The sequence below is a fragment of the Plecotus auritus genome (genome assembly GCF_963455305.1).
Source record: "Plecotus auritus genome assembly, chromosome: 7".
NCBI lineage: Eukaryota > Metazoa > Chordata > Mammalia > Chiroptera > Vespertilionidae > Plecotus > Plecotus auritus.
Genome location: NC_137774.1, coordinates 65,000,493 through 65,013,998, shown reverse-complemented (window position 1 = coordinate 65,013,998; position 13,506 = coordinate 65,000,493).

Below are 13,506 nucleotides of genomic sequence, written 5' to 3'. Positions count from 1 at the left end.
CCCCTGCAGGCCTAATCACCCCTAACTGCCCTCCCCTGCAGGCCTGGGTCCCCCCCCAACTGCCCTTCCCTGTAGGCCCCGTCGCCCCCAACTTCCCTCCTCTGCAGGCCTGGTCCCCCCCAAGGGTGTGTGGAAAGCTTGGCTTCCTCCATTACCGGGGAATCCCAAGCCTCCTGCTCTCTCTGTGGCTGCAGCCATCTTGGTTGGGTTAATTTGCATACTCTCTCTTGATTGGTTGATGGGTGTGGCTTGTGGGTGTAGCAGAGTGATAGCTAATTTGCATATTACTCTTTTATTAGATAGGATACCTCCTTGAACACATTTAAAACAACATTTGACCAAATATCTAAGTATCTTGATTTAAAAATTTCCCAACTCAGGGAAAAATATTTAACTTTCTTAATAACAAAATTTTAGAGATTCAAGCATGAGTATCATATAGGCCAGAAAGCAGGGAACTATAATCCTTGGGCCAAATCTTGCTGTGACACCTGTTTTGGTAAATAACTCTTTTGGAACATCCATCCATATGCATATTGTCTGTGTATTGTCTATGGCAGCTTTCCATGCTACAAAGACAGAGTTGAGGAAATGTGACAGAAACCATCTAATCTGCAAGATCAAAAATGTTTTCCACCTGGTGCTTCACAGGAGAAGCGCGCTGACTCCTGAAACAGACAGTGAGACATCCACGTCTGGAAGGCAGTTTTCGAGTGGGAGCTGGAGACATGAGTGTAGAACAGAGTGTGGATTGGGAATGCCATGAGGCATGGGGACCGGGACAGGGTTCTGAGTGCTCTCACATTAGAGGTGGAGCAGTGGAGCGTGCGAGAGTCAGGAGAGGGCAGTGGGAGGCTCCAGGGAAGCTGGGGGAACCCCCAGAGAATGTGGCATTGCAGCAGCTGCTAGAGGAGAAGTCCCATGGAGGTAAGCTACTCCAGCTCTCCTAAAATGCACAGGAAGATGGGGACCCATGTGCCCCTGTATTTGGCATCACGATGGATGGATGGGTGGCACTGATGATTTTAAATCATGTCATTGAAGTTGTGAAGAATAAACTAGATTAAAGTAAAACAAAAAGAAAATGAGATATAGAGCAGTTAACACACCAAGAATAAACAATGTTTTCTAAGTTACAGGAAGGGGGACATGGATTTATAACTAAATATTTTTGTGAAAATATAACACGCCGAGAAGAGAGTATGAATCACAGGTGTGCAGATCAAACATCTTTCACAAAGTGAGCATACCTGTGTAACCGCTACTCAGATTATAAAACGAAATATTACCAGCATCTCAGAAACCTTTGGTTATAGACTACATGTGTGTGTCTCTCCAATACTGATATGCCGAAACCCTAATCCACAATGTAAATGGTGCTTGGAACGGAGGCCTTTGGTCATTGGGGTAATTTGATCATGAGGTTGGCATTCTCATGATGAGATTAGTGCCCTTATAAAAAGAGTGAGGCAAGGGCTTGCTTTTCTCTCTGCCATGTGAGAAAACAACAGGAAGAGGCCCATCTGCAGGCGAGGAAGAGGGCCCTCCCGGAATGCAAGCATGCAGGCATCCCGACATCAGGCTTTGCACGGCCAGGGTTGTGCAAAATGGATTTCTGTGGTTTAAACCCTGGAGCCTGTCGTGTTTTGTCATGGCAGCCAGAGCAGAACAGGAGGCCTCCCTTGCACACCCCACAGTCTGCTCTGGGTTGGAGATGAACTTCCAGTTTCAGTTGCTTGACAATACCTTTATTTCACTTTTACTTTTGAAGAATATTTTCACAAGGATTGTAATTCTTTTCTTTCACTACTTAGATTAAATTGTAGCAATTACTTCTGAATTCCATAATTTTAGTTGGGAATTGAACCATCAATTTTATTGTTCCTTTGTGGTGTGTGTGTGTGTGTATGTGTTAATTCTCACCTGAGGATATTTTTTCCATTGGTTTTTAGAAAGAGTGGAAGTGAAGGAGGAAGGGAGGGAGGGAGGGAGGGAGAGAGAGAGAGAGAGAGAGAGAGAAACATCGATAAGAGACACACCAATTTGTTTATTATGTCCCAAATGTGCCCTGAACAAGGCTGGGGATGGGACCTGCAACCCAGGTATGCTCCCTTGACCAGGAATTGAAACCCTTTGGTGTGAGGGCCAATGCTCTAACCAGCTAGCAATACCAGCCAGGGCTTACTGTTGCTTTTTTTAATGTAACCTACCTCCCACGACTCATTCCAGCTGCTTTTACAATTTTATCTTTGTATTTGGTGTTTACAGTTTTCTACAATGTTCTCATATGTGTTTGGAATTTTTGTATTGTGCTTGGAGTTTGTAACAATTCTTAAATCTATGTGTTCTAACTATTTTGGAAAAATCTATTTTTACTCCATTCTCTCTCTCTCTCTCTCTCTCTCTCTCTCTCTCTCTTTCCTCCTCTATGAGACTTCAATTACATAAATGTTAAATCATTTTATTTTGCCCAATATGTCTCTTAAGCTCTTTTCTCTATTTTGAGTCTTGTTCTCTCTTTCTGATAAAGTCTATATTACTTTTTTTATAAAGTCTTATTTTCCATTCCAATGATTTTCTCTTCAGTTGATTTTAATCTGTTATTGAATCCATCCATTGACTTCTTAAACTTGATCTATTTTCTTTATTAATTTTTAATTTGATGCTTTTAAAGTATATTTTCCAATTCCCTGATAAAATTTTTCACCTTCCCATCTATTCAGTTGAACATATTAACCAGAATTATTTTAAAGTTTATGCCCCATAAATCCAATATCTGAATCATCTTCAGATATGTTTCTATTGTAGTTAATCTTGGTTCCATTTCTTTATATGCCTAGTAATTTTTGATTGAATGCTGGACATTACACATGAAAAATTAGCAGCCTATAAGTGATGATATTTTCCTTGAATATTTACTTTAGCTACTGGAAAGATTGAGATAGGATCACCTTAATACAGTAAGACATGGAGGTAATTTAAGGTTGATTTCAGCCTTTGTAAGGTACTGTAGCTAGTTTACCTTTAATACTATGGCATAGCCCTTCAGGAGTCCCAAGTAGGATTCTATGTGCTTTCAGGGTCCAGAAAATAAAAGCTCCGCATAAATTATAAGCCTTTTAACAGAAATTTATTCCCAGGTCCTTAATTTTCTCCTGTGATGAATATGAATTGGCAAATGCTTTGGGAGGAAAAGTGGCATAGCGTTTTAGATTTACTTCTCATTGACATTTTAGTCCTCCAATTTCTGGCAGCTTTGGAAAGTTAAAAACTCTTTTTTTTTCCTTTCTCTTTTTCTAGCCCCAAAAGACTTCAGGAAGTCTGTTTATCTGTTATTTTCTGCTCTGATTCTTGACCTCTTGTCGGTTTATCAGTAACAAATATTTTTATTGTGGTAAAATATAAATAGCTTAAAACTTACCATTTTAACTATTTTAGAAGTATACAGTTTGGTGTTTTAAGTACACTCACATTGTTGTGCAACCACCACCACCATCCATCTCCAGAGATTCTTCATCATCTCAAACTGAAACTCTGTACCATTAAACATGAACCCCCATCCCCCTTCCTCTCCTATTTCCTCCATCTTCACGGGAGAAAAGTCTAAGAAGAGAAAACAGGCATGAGTAGATTTGTGGTGAGGGGATGAAAAGCTCCTCCATTGATTTCTATTTTCCAGAAACATATGAAGTCACATCATCATGTGAGAATAAGAGACATGCAGAGTGGGAATGAAAGGTCTGAAGAAAGGAGAGAACTTATGCACAATCGTCTAGAGAACAGGAAGGAGTCGTACCAGAGAAGCACAAGGATGGTGGGGCCTATGGAGCATCCACGTGTGATCTGAGGTCATGACTTTTAAGGGAAACTGGCTGTCCTGACTCTGATTTTCTTTAGTAATGTTTAGCTGGTTAGGGGATTTACCATCTGAATAAGATGGAAGAAGAGAGAGAGGAGTTACAGTGTTTTCAAGGTAATAATTATAAAAATGGGCCATGAAATCTAAGCTAGATAAGAAGACAAGCAAAAATAGCAGAAGACTGATGAAGGGGGTGTGGCCAAGGGACCTAGGATGGCAAGGATGAAAGAATTGTGGCTTTGAGCATTCTGGAATAGGTGAGCAGAACTGCAAAATGATAGTCTAAGATTGAGCTGTTTGAAATATATTTTTTTGTGGAAAATGGGGTAAACTTTCTGGTGCAAAGTTCAAGGTGTGAACACTGGTGTGGGTAATGGAAGTGGGGCAGGATAAAGGTGGTTAGAGGAGAGTAGGTCAAAGACCAAATGACAGCCACAGGAATATTTTGCCCACCAAGAATGATGAGAAGAGTTGGGGTAGGAAGAAAGATTGCAAGCCTGGAGCTAATATACTTAGTCAATAAAGAAATTTCTAGGTCTCTACCTCCACCTGTACACACACACACACACACACACACACACACACACACACACACACTGTGTCAGAAGGCATCCAATGGCTATAAGATCAAACCCTTCAAAATAGCTTTGTACCAGCATGAGATGGTACTAGGGAGCTCATCTGGATTTCCATGTCCCTCACTTTGAGAAGAGATTCTATGTCGATATTAAACTACTTTCTGAATCTAGCTTATATCTGCTCCCGTTCTCTCTAATTAAAAACATTTATTAAGGCCTTGTGAGAATGTCTCTATAGGAGGCTTTGTCGCAGCATTCATTTACCTTATTGAGAAGTGGCTTTGAGGTTTGGGTGGAATTGAGTCCACTCTCCACAGTGTCATTTCCCTTTGACATTCCTGCCCAAGCGTTAAGCAGGCAAACAAGTTATACCCATCAGCGTGGAGTTCGGGACTCTTCAAGGCTGGAGAGAGAGAAGCTCCCATAGGCTGGCATGGGAAGGGACATCTGGACGTGCTTCGGCTATTTGGCTGCCCCGAGGACTGAGTCAGGAACAAGCCTGGAGGATGACAGAGTTTGAAGAATTCTGATTCATCAGTGTCTGAAACCTAGTGAATTTGTTGTGTGTGTGTGTGTGTGTTTTATGAACCCATAAACTGTAGCCATATTTAATCCAGTTTGTTTAGGTTTTTGCTAAATGGTACCTGAAAGCATTGGTACTAATATGAAAATATTTCAGTTGCTGCGGGAAGCCACTACTTGCCAAAACTGTCAGTACACCAAGGAACGCGGAAAGCCGATGGACCTTGGGCGTTAGCAGGGCTTAAGCACCGAGTGTTGAGATAGTGGTGGCTCACGGCAATTCCATAACCTGATAATCCTTTTACTGTTTACCAAACTTTACTTTTGATATGCCTGTATGCATTGCTAAAGGACAAATGTGTATTCAAGTAAATAAAAGGCCAGAAGTCAGTGTGCTCTTCACGAAAGAGACACCCCCTAGTCCCCAATGCCTTCTAAATTCACATTTCTTGTATAGCATTTTCACTTGTGTGTCGGCCCCTCCTTCAGATCATGAACTTAGCCATGCAGGTTGTGGCAAGTTGCCTCTGTCTGTGACAAACTCAACATAGCCGGCGCCAGAGCCTACCAGATCGGTGGTGATATTAACCATGGCTGAAGCCTGACCCCAGCACGGCATAATTGAATGTGCTGTTTCCTGCTGAGCTCTGGCCACAGTCCTCCTGTGAAAGAACTGACTGCTACATGACCGGACAGTTCACTTGAATGTGAGTGCACCTGTTCTCAGGAACATGGCCTTGGCATGGCCCGTGGAGGCTCTGGTCTGATTTCAGGTGAAGAACAGATGCTGTGCAAACTCACTTGCCATCATCAAAAAGGTTCTTGGTGTACACAAGCTTCCACCAACATTACCATTATTTTTTTTCAGTCTCTGCTCCTGGAGCTTGGAGCTGATTTAAGCTGTTTAGCTGTAACAGCTTCTGCCCTGAGGGAATTCGGTGGAGAGAGACCCCAGGCAGCTGATTAGGTCAGAAATGCAGACATGCCTATTGACAATCCGCCCGAAAGCCAAGCACGTCCTTCGCCTATTAGGCTGCCCGAGTTGGCCTCGTCGCGGTCCTGTGCACCTAATGAGGAGAAAGACTCAAAGAATCCACAGAGGACCGCCCCCCTCTCAGCTGGCAACCAGGCTCCTGCTGCAGGAAGCACCTCTGATTTACCTACAGAGGAGAAATGGTGTTCCAGCGGTGGCAGGGTCCAGGGGAGGAAGTAGCCTAACTAGGCTCCCTGGACACCTGGGCTTGTTAGACTTAGGAGCAAGTAGGTCCGGGTAGACAGAGCGGTCCTCTTTGCCTTAGTCCACTTAACACTAAAATACGCTCTAGCTCCCATTCCGCAGCTCTGTTTGGCTGCATGTGCTTTCACTCCAACATGCAGAACAATCCATCCCAGAAACTGAGGCACAAGGTAAGGAAGACGCCAGGAGCTCCATTTGCACCATCTGCCTAGAAATAGTACTTTAGATATATATGTCCATTTTACAGATTCAGAAGTTAAAGTTGTGGAGCAACATCACATCTGAGATCATAGAGCTAATAAGTGCTGCTCCGGAATGCAACCGTCTGATAGCTCTCTTTCTCCTGTAACAGTGGTTCTCAACCCTGGCTGATCTGGAACCACCTGGAAAACTTTTCTAAAATAACTGAAAAAGAGATCCTACCCAAGGTCCTGCCCAGCTCATCAGAGCGTTCTGGAGCAGTGCTGGAACCCAACCCAGCTCACCAGAGTGTTTGGAGCAGCGCTGGACCCCAGCCCAGCTCACCAGAGTGTTCTGGAGCAGTCCTGGACTCCAACCCAGCTCACCAGAGTATTCTGGAGCAGTCCTGGACCTCAACAAGCTCAGCAGAGTGTTCTGGAGCAGTCCTGGACCTCAACTCAGCTCACCAGAGTATTCTGGAGCAGTCCTGGACCTCAACCCAGCTCAGCAGAGTGTTCTGGAGCAGTCCTGGACCTCAACCCAGCTCATCAGAGTGTTCTGGAGCAGTGCTGGACCCCAACCCAGCTCACCAGAGTGTTCTGGAGCAGTCCTGGACCCCAACCCAGATCACTGGAGTGTTCTAGAGCAGCCCTGGACCTCAACCCAGCTCACCAGAGCGTTCTGGAGCAGTCATGGACCTCAACCCAGCTCATCAGAGTATTCTGGAGCAGTGCTGGACCTCAACCCAGCTCACCGTAGTGTTCTGGAGCAGTCCTGGACCCCAACCCAGCACACGGGAGTGTTCAGGAGCAGCCCTGGACCTCAAACCAGCTCAGCAGAGTGTTCTGGAGCAGTCCTGGACCTCAACCCAGCTCATCAGAGTATTCTGGAGCAGTGCTGGACCCCAACCCAGCTCACCAGAGTGTTCTGGAGCAGTCCTGGACCCCAACCCAGATCACTGAAGTGTTCTGGCGCAGTCCTGGACCCCAACCCAGCACACTGGAGTGTTCTGGAGCAGCATTGGACCTCAACCCAGCTCACCGGAGTGTTCTGGAGCAGTGCTGGACCCCAACCCAGCTCACTGGAGTGTTCAGGAGCAGCCCTGGACCTCAACCCAGCTCAGCAGAGTGTTCTGGAACAGTCCTGGACACCAACCCAGCTCAGCTCACTGGAGTGTTCTGGAGCAGCCCTGGACCCCAACTCAGCTCACCGGAGTATTCTGTAGCAGTCCTGTACCTCAACCCAGCTCATTGGAGTGTTCTGGAGTAGTCCTGGACCTCAACCCAGCTCACCGGAGTGTTCTGGAGCAGTCCTGGACCCCAACCCAGCTCACCGGAGTGTTCTGGAGCAGCGCTGGATTCCAATCCAGCTCACCAGTGTGTTCTGGAGCAAACTTGGACATCAATATTTGATAGGCTCCTTCCCGACTGGCTTAAGTTGAAGAGGAACAAGAGGCTATGTCATAGATGTGCAAATTTCCATGTGCATACAGATCGCTGGAGGGTACTGTTGAAAGGCAGACCCTGATTCTGTAGGTCTGGGTGGGGCCAATGCTGCCTTTCTAAGAGGCTCCCAGGTGACATTTATGCTGCCTTTTGGGGACCACACTTTAGGGAGGGAGGCTCTATCAGTGTTTCTCAAACTTTGGTGTTAGTTTATAATTAAAAATTACTTTAACGTGATATATGCTAAATTTTCATAATAAGTAAAGTATTTATTATTACCATAGAAAAATAAAGACTGAGCAACACAGCAGAGGCAATAAGGAGACGTGACAAGAGCAGCTTGTGTCCCGAGCTAGATCCTGGAACAGAAGAAAGACATTCATGAAGAAAGTGTGAAATAAGAGCACAGTCGAGTTAGTTAATAGCAAAGTGCTGCTGTTGGTGCCCTAGTTTCGGCACAGGTGCCACAGTTGAGCAGGACATTAACAAACACAAAAGCTGTGATGGGTATACAGGGTCATCTGTGCTATCTTTGCAGAAATCTTTCTGTAAAATCTAATTTTATTCCAAAACAAAATGTTTATGAAAAGTTTATTTTGGAATAAATTTAGGTAGTAGTGGGGAACACCTCCCCAGTTAATCCTAATACCAGCCAGGGTTGAGAACCACCTTCCCAACAACACTGAAGCAGGTAATCTTCACCCTGGCCTGTGTGGCTCAGTTGGTTGGAGCGTCGTCCTGTGCACTGGAAGGCTGAGGGTTTGATTCCTGGTCAGGGCACATTCCTAGATTGTGGTAGGAGCTCGAATGGGAGGCCACTGATTGATGTTTCTCTCTCTTTCTGTAAAATCAATTTAAAAAAAGAAGGTAATCTTCCACAGTGGTCTCCTTGAGAATATACACACAAATCCATTTTTTTAAAAACATCAGCAAGCATGTCAAACTCAAGGCTGGTGGGCTGCGAGTTTGACGTACTTGCTCTAATGGATCCTATAAACACACAACGTGGTGACTTGTTCTCCTTTAGCTGCGGGATATCCCGCAGTAAAGTGCACGTGCCACCACTCTGCCGCCATCCTTTTCCTGACAGACGTTCACTTTGTCGCCCTGTTTTGGGTCTGTCTCACTGTCTCGTCCCATCAAACCTGTCAGCAGTGTGGCTTTCAGTGTGTGGCTGGTGCTTTCCTGGGTGGTTGGTGAGCCCTGGCTAACTAAGGTGCCTCTCCTCCGGCCATCTGCTGCAGATCCCCTCTGTTTCCAAGCGAACAACAGCACATTCTGAGCTGCTGCCCACGCTCACGCTGCTGGTGTTGGGATTCACTCTTCACCCTCCAGAGCCGAGCTGAGCACATTGTCCTCTGTGCACCCAGGCGGCGGCACTGGGGGTTGCTGGGCAACAGGGGCAGTGAGGATGGAGAATGCAAGAGGGAGCAAAGACCAGTCGGAAACCCACTCCAGGACAGGAGGTGAAACGGGGATAGGACTGCCCGGGAGGGCAGTGGGGGGCAGGCTTGTGTCCTGGGAAGACTCCTGCCTTCCCACCTGGGCTGCCGAAGGGCACTGGTGTAAGATGTAAGCCAGATCCTGCCCCCACTCCCTGCTAGTCAACATGTGTATGATTTCAGTTTCACTTGGAATGAGACACGGTGTCCACACTGTGGCCTCCAGGACCTGCATTTCCTGCTGCTTCCCTGCCCTCACGCCAGGCCACTCTCTCGATTGCCTTGTGCATTCCACTTAGGTCACTGGTCAGTTCGAGGGAGGCGCTGGGCTCTGCGCCACCTCAGTGCCTTTGCACTGGGCTTCCTATTGGGCAACTGGCACCATCTCAGCTCGCAGTTCCCACCTTTGTGGTCACCTCTGCAGGCAGGCCTCTGTGCCCACCTCGCACACCTGTTGGTGCCCACTGTGATCCCCCATAGGTTCCCAGTGCTGTGACTTTCCTATCCCCCAGGCCTCCTTTGCTAGAGTGATGCTCGTGAAAGCAGGCACCTGGCGGTCAGGTTCACCTCTGTTCCTGGTATCCGACCCAGAGTAGGTTAATACATCCTTATTTGAATGGATAATGCCTGAAACGTCTGGGGCATTTCCCTACTTGCAAACTGACATGTTAGCCAGCCAGGGCTCCACAGATGCTGGTAGGAGACAGGATTCCTGGGCCCCGTGTCCATAGCATGATGGGAGAGAGCAGCAGCCAGAGTGCCAGCACGTGTCACGATTCCCGGGCCCCATGTCCACAGCACCGTGCGGTGGGTGACGGGAAGGGAGCCCTGAGGTTAGGGCGTCAGAATCTTTAGACTAAGCAATCAGCGGGCCTGCCCAGAGCACCTACGCTATACTCCAGAGGAAGACACTTTTGGTCTTCCGAGGCTGGTCTCCATGCAAACGTCCTTGAAAAGATGCTCAGAGCAACCTCAATCAGTCCTTTTGCTTTTCAGACCCGCAGAGATGCAACCATGAGGACGTCTCCTTTCACTAGTACCTCCCGCCCAGGCGCTGGCCTAGGAGTTCAGATTCGTCACAAAGGCATGGCATGTGGCCTTTGTCCTGTGTCCGGCTTCCTTCACTTAGCCATCCTCCCGGTTCAACCAGGTTGTTCCAATGGCAGGATTTCCTCAAGAAAGTGGTTTTACAACTAGAATGGTCTCTTACAGAATGGGTGGGTATTTTGTCTCAAGGTTTAGGGCCTATCTATCCTAAACTATGTAAATAGACCTGGCACAATAGCAGTCAATCCAGACCATAAATATTTATATTCTTCAAGTATCTTTCTTTGAACTATGTGGGAATCCCCACAGTAGGTATGGAGGTTGGAGGCAGTATCCAACCCTTGGATATGGGAACTGGGCCCTTTGTAAAGTAGCAGGGCCCCAAACATTTGACCTAGGGTTCAAGGTAAAGTTCTCAGGGTAGGAAACAGTTACTATATATACATAGAGAGGACCAGAGTGGATGTCTGAGTCTATGAACAGGGCCATCACAGACACCTGAAGGTCTGTGCAGGCAGGGCCAGCGTTCACTGGGTTTGTCCTGTGCCAGCACCCAGCACTGCGGGTGCAAACCTCTCACTGATGGTCATTGAATTGAGGATTGGATATTGGAATAGATGAATAAACCAAAGAGGGGAAGGTTTTGATTTCTGTTTGTTTTAATCCTCACCTGAAGACATGGAGAGAGAGAGAGAGAGAGAGAGAGAGAAAGAGAGAGAGAGAGAGAGAGAGAGAGAGGCATCGCTCGGTTGCCTTCCATATATGCCCTGTCCAGGAATTGAACCAGCAACTTTCAGTGCACAGGATGATGCTCAACCAACTGAGCCACTCGGTCTGGCAGGAAGGCAGAAGGTTTTCATTTTAAATGAGAACATAGGTTTTATGTTGGAGGGGTCCCATATCCCAGAAATCTCAACAGCTACATATTGTTTCCTGATTCTCAGGCCCCCAAGTGGAGGGGGGAAATTACATCCAATCTTGCTAAACTTTCCTGGGAACCAAGAAAAAAACTTTTTATTCTTTTTAAGTAGGCCTGAGCCTACTCAGCAGGGAACAGAAGACAGACACAAAGGCAGCGTGATCGAGGTGGCTGACTGCTCAGCAAAGTAGAGAGAAGCACCCACGCCTTTGCCCACAGGTTGTCACTTTAGAAAGTTTAGTTATGAATGGTGGCACCATGAGGAAACGGCAGGGCCCTGCCGTCAAGTGTAAGCTGTCAAGATCTGTTAAACCCCAGTGAACCCAGTGGTCCCGTGACTGCTCGCTGTCCTGGATACACACTTGCATATGTACTGCAGCATGACTTGCTTTAATGAAAAGTTAGGAACAACGGAACAGCTGTCAGAAGAAAAGCTCAATTAAATAGAAGAGATAGTACTGAGCTATGATATAGAATATGTTTGAGCAAAAAGTTGTTTCAAGAATGATACAGAATGATAAACTTGACTTAAGACACATGGAAGATTCTATTTAGTTTTTACACGTGTGCTATTCCCCAAGCTGATGGCAACCACTGACTCTGGGTTAGGGGAGAAGAGACAGATTGGGTGGGTGATCAAAGGAGGTATTAGTTTTATGTGAAGAAACTTCAATTTTGTGGAAGAATGTTTATATGTGCAATGGAGCATAGCAGTTAAGTAGGAGCATAATCTTTAGTGTCAGACCTGAATTTGAAGCCTGACTTTGCCATTGACTAGCTGTGTGACCTTGGACATGTTGCTTAATATCTCTGTGCCTCATTCTCATCATCTGTGACATGGGATGATAATATCCATCTCACAGACATTAAGAAGATTTAAAGCATTAATGCAGATAAAACGCTTAATGTTAGCTATTAATATCATGTGTTACTGAAAGAATTAAAATTAATTGAAAATGTCATGCAAGAAATGAAGGAAGGGAAGAAGGAAAGAAGAAAGAAGGACAGTTTATATTGCTCTCTCCACAGTAAGGGCGGGCTTCCATCAGGAGAGTGTTTACAAAACAGAATGTCCTCTTGAATCCTCTGGAAATGTCGCGTCTCCCTCCCACGCTCTGTGTAATTATCGCGGCTGGAGCTTCTCCTTCACACAGACCCAATCACGCTGCGGCACCGAGAGAGTTCAGACAGTGAAATGTCTTCCTTTCTCTTTCTTTTCAACATAATCTAAATTTAACAAGCCCATTAAGGAAAATGCTTCAACAGGCGACATTGAGCTGATTACAATATTTAATAATCCTACTCCCAAAAGAGGGCTTTTCAACACCAGCGTGGAGCCAGAGCTGTGCTCAATGTAGCCTTTTGTGCCAGGATCATGTGGGGGTGCCAGATGGGGAGCCCCTCTGTGCTCCAGCAGAGAGGGAAATAATTGCGGTCACCCTGGAAGGGCCATGTAGAGTCCCCAGTTCTTGGTAAAGTTGGGATCCAGCTTCCCTCCCCGCACAACAGAACAAGACCCTGTTCCACAGGAAAGGCTGGACCCGCTGTCTGAGGCCCTGCAGCACAGCCCAGGTGCTATTGCAAAGCTGGTGAGCCGCCTCGCTGTTCTGGTCTCTCTCAGCTACAAAGCAAAGGGACTCAACAATGTGAGACTTTGCATCACCAGTTTAGGCCTCTGTGGTTATGATTCTAGCCACTTGCCTTTGCCACGTGACTGGGAGAAGGATGACCTCCCATGAAAGTTGGCTCTGTGAACACATAGCCTTGCCCGTGGGCACAGACCCCGCCTGGACACCCCAAGGTCCCGTAAAGTGCCTCCCGCCAGGCCTGCAAGTGGAAACTTCTCATTTGTGGGGCAGAACCTCCCATTCTGGAAAGGTCTTTATTGGTACGAGGAAGAGGAGAGTCTGCAAACTGGAAATTGGAGATGGGAGTGGACCCCGAGGATCTGGGTCCTGTCCTGAGAGAGGCTGTGTCCCTGCCAGAGACCTGCGGACAGTGGGTGGCTGTGCCCCTGTGGATGGGGTCCCACCTCCGCCTCTGCTGCCGCTGACACTGCGCAGTCCTCTCCCTGCTCCTGTGTGACAGGCACTTCGCCCTGGATGCTCTGGCGCTGTCCCTCGCGGGCCTGTGTCTCAGGGTTGGCTCTCTGGCTGTCTCTGTATTTCCTTCTCTCTTGCCTGCACATTTTCTTTTGGTCTAAAATGTACTGACCTGTGTGGGTGTCTGAGATTATTCGGACTTTTAAAGATTCAAAATGTACAGCCAGATAAAGGA